Raw genomic sequence first — 7,196 nt, 5'->3', positions numbered from 1 at the left:
CAAAATCCTAATTGAGCGAAAGTAGGAGGGCAGAGCCAGGCTATACCAGTCGTAGCCTAGGGTAAAATGTGTGAGCTTGCCTTAAGTAAACACATGCCTCGATGTTTTTGTGTTTGTCTATGAAAGCATCTAGGCCTAAAATGAGCTCGCTTCGTCATTTAAAAACAATTAAGTCAAATACTTTCAATTCCTTGTAAACAACATGTCTGAAGTGTGCGAACATTGACGCAAATGCAAACACTAAACAAGAGGCCACGCCGGTTCAAGGCTCTTCTTTTAGTGCGCATTACATTGAAAACGGATGGAAAAATTCTGAAGACGCTTGCTATCGATCAGCCGTTAATTGCACACCTCACTTAGGCACTTGAAAGAAAAGTTGCATTCTTGGTAGGCGGACGTAGATCAAAAACCATCATTCGTGCTATTTAGCCTACACTGACCTGCATTCACTATGCTGAAAGCGCCGGGTTCTGAGTGTTTACCCAAGAACGTTGGGGTCTCAGAAAAGTCTTGTTTACAGAAAGTATTTGCTTTCCACTGAGCATATAGGGCCTACGAGCATGCTACACAGAGGTGAAAAGAAAGGGGTAGTGGGGGGGTGATACTGAATATCACATTCTTGCCTTCTTGGTTAATCAAGGATCATGGTCAACAAACACTACAGGAAGCGCGCAAGCATGAAAAACGAGAGCTTATAAGCATATGTCTCGAGCGCTTAATTACTTTTACATTTAGTCATTTGGCAGACGCTCTTATCCAGAGCGACTTGCAGTAAGTACAGGGACATTCCCCCCGAGGCAACTAGGGCGAAGTGCCTTGCCCAAGGACACAACGTAATTGTACACTTTTACAACGAATCAACGACGAACTTGTCTTGGAAACTTAAGACTGAAGGAGGAAGTAAAAGGGGCATGTCCCTCGACGTTCCCTTCTTTTATTTCCGTTTATTTCCTCAATTGTTGCAACTGCTAGCCTCCCAGCCTGGGGATTGCCTGCCTTCTCGAGGCTGCTTGGTGCTTCTGCCTCGTTTATGCAAGTACTTACAAAACGCCGATATGCCCGTTTCTCAAGTTTGGTAAACCTACTTAATTAGGTAACGTTCTTGACCATATGCAGCCTTCAGACTGGAGTACCCTGGGACAGGAAATTGGGAAATGTAGAAAATGGAAAACTCCAGCTGATTTGACGGATGTTGACAGTAACACAGTGCTTGCAAATGGGTTCTTGAGTGCAGCTCAGGTGTGTCCGGCAATTGGATTAACTCTGAGTGCTTCTCAGAAATGCATAGATGAGGTTCTGGATCTGGCAACCACTGCAGCTGATGCTACTGGTGAGGTGAGTCATTGGGTGCACACTCACCTGGGGCACCATACTCCAACCTGTCCCACATGAGTCCCCATGTCAGTCTTGGAACCAACAGCTATTTGGTTTAGATGTGGTTAAACAGAGGTTTGGAGAAAAGATGAGGTATATGAAAAGATACATTTGTCTCCCTTTAGGCACTTTCACCCAGGCCACCAAACCATAGGCTAATCAGGTTTCCTGTCTATTACATTACATTATCTCTGGATCTTCTCTCTGTCAAAAGGTAAAACCACAACAGTAAGTGCCTCAGGAGCAAAAATTGTATGACATTAACATGAATGGCTAACCCATGGGCCTCTTGTTCCTGGAGAGCTACCTTCCTGGGTTTTTGTTCTAATCCCAAATGTAACAGCCCTGGTTCAACACACCAACCAGCTTAATTATTAGAATCAGAAATGTTAACCTATGTTAAGGTAGCTCCCAGGACCAGGTTTGACAACATCTGGGTTAACTTAGACCAAGTTCTGCCGTGAGGATTGTAAGGGTCCCTTGAGAAATGCTCATCTATACAATACAGGCTGAATGAATGGCTGACATACATTATAGTGTGCTTTCCCCATCAGTTGGCATGTTAGGCAGTGCTTAACAGCAATGCTCTTTTGAATTACTGACTTGCAAGGTCTGTGTGTGTGTGTGTGAGAGAGAAAGAGAGAGAGAGATCAGGGCCAAGCTTGCGTGTCTATCCTCATATTCAATACTGTACATCTGTCTGTGTGGGGACATGCACAACAAGTGTGTGGGGGAGGGGAGTGTGTTTTCAAATTCCCTCAAGCCAAGTCTCAGGCTCTGCTAGCTGGGAACAGGCAGCAGACGGGACAGAGTCATCAATACTGGTTACTGGCTATTGATCGACTGTCTATTGATTAGGATGGGGTGTGTGTGTGTGTGTGTGTGTGTAGGGGGGAGGAGGCGGCAGAAGCCAGCAGAGGGGAAGTCCGCTGATGTTTGTCCCAGCATTTGTTTAGGGTCACTGGCAAACTCAATCGCCTATTGAGGGCTGATCATGGGAACAAGCGGCTGATGTCAATACTATGGTACCGTCCCCATCCCAGGCTGTCACTCAGAATTACCTCACCTTGTATTGGGAGTTGGAACAGACTGAGTGTGGTTCAGTCAGTAGGCCAGGCCACGGGGGTTAGTGGGGTGGGGGCCCATAACTCTGAACTTTCTGTCTTTAATTGACTGTAACTGTTAACTGTCAACCAAATGCTGATTCATTCTGTTCATGTTTAAATACAGTGTAGGGTTGGAATAGGATTGCAAAGGTGTTCTAACCCTAACCCTAATCTTTCCATAAAGTGTAATCTTTCCTATTTATATTGTAAACCATTATGTATTGAATTAGTGAGGACAATATTGAATAGAGGTGTCATTTTATTAACTTTAATTTACTTGGTGAATTCACGTAATTAATTTGTGATTGTGGCACAGTGACAACAGCCCCATCTAATGGGAATTTTGTAATATTGCAATTCAGTGCTTTATTCTTCTTTCATGCTTTCTTTACACAAACTGATATGTTGTGCCCAAGACAATCAAGCCCACACATCATGCCATTCAACCCAATATTTTGTTGCTAAACCTTTTAAAACTGTTTTAAAAACCAGAACAAGAACCAATCAATTCAAAACCCACAGGTGGCCAGTTTAGTGTAAGGACTGCTGGAATAATGTGGTCTTTCTTTTTTGTGTGAGCCAATACCCTTGCAGCCACATTCTGAACTAACTGTAGTTCTTTAATACTTTTGGGGGGGGAGACCAGAGGGAAGGCTATTGCAGTAGTCAAGGCGAATAGTGAAGAAAGCATTCATAAGCTTTTCTGCCATTTCTGTCATGTAATTACTGAGGTAAGTATATTTGTTCATGCTAAGTCTAATTGGCAAGTCCATACATAACAAATAGCTTTTAAATTTAGTTTCTAACTTACTAGCTAAGGCTTTCTTCAACACATCATGTTTTATTTTTTATGTAATAGAATAATATGGGTTTTAGCTTGATTTTGAATGGTGTTTGTGGAGTGTTCACATAGAGCATAATTTCTATACAAATGCCTGTTTAATGAAATAGTTACAAATGATGTCTGCACATTTCATGAAAAATACAATATGTTAAAAAATCCCCATTATTTCTTAAAATCCCAGAATATTTCCAAATATTCCTGAAACTTCCCATGGAAATGTTCTACCGCTGACAATTCTCAGTTTTACTCCATTGAAACTTTTCTACAGGTTTTCTGCATGTGTAAGGATTATTATGAAACATTGATGGGATCATTTTGAGGAGGGAATTTCATATCTAGTGGGCTTCACCTCCTTCAGCACACAAATTCAGTTACTGTACTGAAACATTGACATTACATTCTAGTTACATTATTAGTTCTACTGTATAACCCATACTGTATAACTTCTAAACAGTGTTAGAACAGTTTTACACTGTGACGTCCCCATAATGTCCCCATGGCTCCCAAGTTGGAGAGACTGACCTGCTTTCCCAGTCCATCCTGAGAATCAGACAGAGCCGGAGTCACCGCTATGAATTAAAACTATGGCCTTGGGGTTCTTCGTTAGCTAATTACGGAAAACAGAAGACCCAGTTTACCCTCCTCCCACACCCACACGCCCACAAAACACTCGCCCTCCCCGTCTCCAGCTTTTGATAAGGCTTGCACCCTTGTCAACAAGCGTGCATTTAATTAGTGTTGATTGTTGTTAGCATGTTCAATAGTTATTAATTAGGTTGGGGAGGGGCCCTGTTTCTGATTGCATGCCTGGAGCTGGGACACATTGTGCCGTTTCACACTCGACAGTGACACAGGCTTGTAACGCTGTGAAACTGGGGGGAAAGAAAGAGGGAGTGGGTGAGAGTACACAGGGGGATGAAGAAAGATAGGTCATTTTCAAGTATTAACATGTAAGTATCATGCCAACCTAAATGTCACACAGCAGGTTTGGAACTTACCTACATGACTCTTACTACTAGCTCATGTGACTCATGTCAACTAAATGCAATTTCTATAAATTGCTTATTTGGCTATTTTGGACATATCGGGGGGATACAAAATAATAAAAAAATAATAAGTTAGTAGGATACATCTTCCTATCTTCTGTGTTTCTATTGATATCTTTTGTATTTTATCTACTATATGTCCTGTATCTGGAAATATGTAAAACACACTGGAGCTCATCCCCTCCATCCGTGAGAACGCTCTGCTGGTGACCTCCACTCATGTCCTTGGCTGGGGCTTCATTGAGCCCCTCTCTCTCCCTCTCTGTCCCTGACAGTGCTGTGGTGAAGACAGACCTCCTCATCATCCTTTCCTTCCTCTGGATGTGCCTTTGTTTGGTGGCTAATGACAGCTGTGATGGAACCGCCATGCTTCAGTGAGCACAGGCTCAACGCCAAGCCCTCTGCTGCAGTCATCTCCATACACACACCCACACACCCTGCAATCTGCACCTACAGTATCTCCTTTCAAATCTAAGGTGGCATGGCATCAAATCTCATTTCTAAGGACGGTTTGTTGGTAAATATGTAGTCTCACACATCTGACTTTTGAATGAGATTGAGAGGGAAAAAACAGACTCCTGGGTTCCGAGATGAGTAAATATGCATCTATATGTATGTGTGTTTATGTATATGAAGCAGCGCATACATATACAGTATATACAGATGGGAAGCCGGTTTTGGCTAAAAATATCATTTTATTTCCCTTTTCCATCCGTGTGCTCCAGAAATTGTCTCGGGGGTTCATGGGAAACTTCTGCAGCTGGGTGCATTCCCCGCTGTTCGTCTGAGCATAGACCCCCTCATTCGAGGGTGGCTCGGCAAGCGGCTCTGCCTATTAAAATGTAAATTCCCCTCTCGGTGCAGAGCTAGCACCAGCAGCGGTGGGCAGCAGGGCCCGGACTGTGGGGCTCACTGTGGGGGGAGGGAATAAGGAAGGGGGGGGGGTTGCTGAAGGCTATGGTCAGGTTGTACATTCTGGCTGTGCTCTTCAGAGAGGTGGCTGGATGGAACTGGGAAAGAAGTGTGCTTCAGAGGCGAACTTGAATGATGGGAATTGGACAAAGGGATTTCTATTGGTTGCTTTGTGATGATCTGAAAAAGTTTTGCTCCAAATCTGTTTTACAATCTGACGTACTAATAGAACTATCAGATTTTTTGTGGTTGGCTTGTGTTTTTATTTTGCACCATATCCAACCTGGCCCTACTGCACTGGCACATTGGAGCTGGGTACCTATATGTACTTAGCGTATCATATATATCTAAAGGACGTATAATTGCACTTCATAAGCTTGCTTCTGTTGTCAATACAATTAAAGTATTGAAAAAGGCAATTTCTTTAACTTAATCGAAATTGAGATTAACCCACCTATGTTCTTTGACAGAAATACTGAAGTATTGAGTCCATGGGCGCCGCCAGGAATTTCGGGCCCCATGAAAAATAAAATATATATATATTTTATCATTTCTATTCGTTTTTCTATTTTGGGGGGGCCCTGTCAGTCAGTGGCCCTTAGAATTGTCCTAACTTTTACCCCCCATATGGTGCCCCTGATTGAGTCCAACACGCTCACAAAAGTGGAGTTTCTCATTGTGGCCACTAGATGGCGCTGTGATGTTATTGGACAGAACCCAGGAAACTATAACACCTGCACTGTTCCATTCAGTGGTCTGGTCTGTGTCCCTTTTTTTTTTTTTGAAATATGTTTTTGGTAAATTCAAAATACAATGCTTTATATAAAAAAAATACAAACTTGAGAAATTATGAAATTCGATATTTGCTTCAACCAGGGTTCTCCAATCCTGGTCCTTGATGGCCGCTGTCCTGCATGTTTTAGATGTTTCCCTGCTCCAGCACACCTGTTTCAAATGAATGGGTTGTTATCAAGCTCTGTGGAAGCAGGGTAATGACCATTCATTTGAATCAGGTGTGCTGGAGCAGGGAAACATCTAAAACATGCACAGGACAGCGGCCTCGAGGACCAGGATTGGAGAACCCTGAACACTTGCAAATCTGACTTGGTTTTATCGTTTCAACAAAACTGGTGTTTTCAATGCAAGTCTTCTCAGTTGACTCCATATTAAAGATTGAACATGTACGTCAATGCTGTAAATGCACCTTGCACCATGGGAGCATATGGCACATCTCTAGCAACTCTCTCTCTCTCTCTCTCTCTCTCTCTCTCTCTCTCTCTCTCTCTCTCTCTCTCCCTCCCTTATCTCTCTCCACTGTCTCAGTGCCCATAGAGAAGTAAAAGAGCTAATGACCCAGTGCAGCTCTCACACACTTGATCCAGTTTGATTGACTGCTGGTGTTTCCTCCAGCCCAGAGGTGAACATCTACCAGCTGACAGTGCTGCACAGCTGCCGGGGGGATCGGACACTGGGCTTTGAGCACCAGTCCACAGCACGCGGGCTAGCTGGCATTGGTGTGAATGGGACTTAAGTGTGAACACACACACCTCTTCTGTGGAAAGACTTATTTTATTGGAAAATGACCAAAAAAGAAGGAAATTTTACACAATATTTTACACATATTACACAATTGTCGAGCATGGAGATTTATAATGAATGTTTCCATGAGGTGCTTTCTTTTTGGGCCAATGCCATTGTATTTAAAGGCAAGGTCGTAGTTGGCCAAGGACAAAGTCCTTAAGCCTTGTGATTGGCTGAAAGTGGTGGCTACAGAATTCACTTGGCATGCCCCGCTGTGTATTGTTTTACAATAAGTAGCATTGATTTTACAGTTAACAGCAGATTTATGCATTGGGGATGACAGTGGAATGTCCCCTGCTCATCAAGTGTGCCTGCGTCAGTGTCCTTACTCTG

General features: G+C 43.1%; 1 long non-coding RNA gene across 1 annotated transcript; it reads left to right on the top strand.

Annotated features, from left to right (window-relative positions):
* The first annotated feature begins 1,223 nt into the window (after window positions 1–1,223).
* Window positions 1,224–4,669, top strand: LOC146257451 (uncharacterized). Its single transcript, XR_014729927.1, has 3 exons — window positions 1,224–1,335; window positions 1,500–1,602; window positions 4,646–4,669. It is a non-coding gene; the product is annotated as an uncharacterized LOC146257451 (long non-coding RNA).
* Window positions 4,670–7,196: the final 2,527 nt, after the last annotated feature.

This window comes from Hypomesus nipponensis, chromosome 15, assembly GCF_054491055.1.
Source record: "Hypomesus nipponensis isolate SF chromosome 15, ASM5449105v1, whole genome shotgun sequence".
Lineage (NCBI taxonomy): Eukaryota > Metazoa > Chordata > Actinopteri > Osmeriformes > Osmeridae > Hypomesus > Hypomesus nipponensis.
This window is presented reverse-complemented; position numbering and strand designations above follow the sequence as displayed.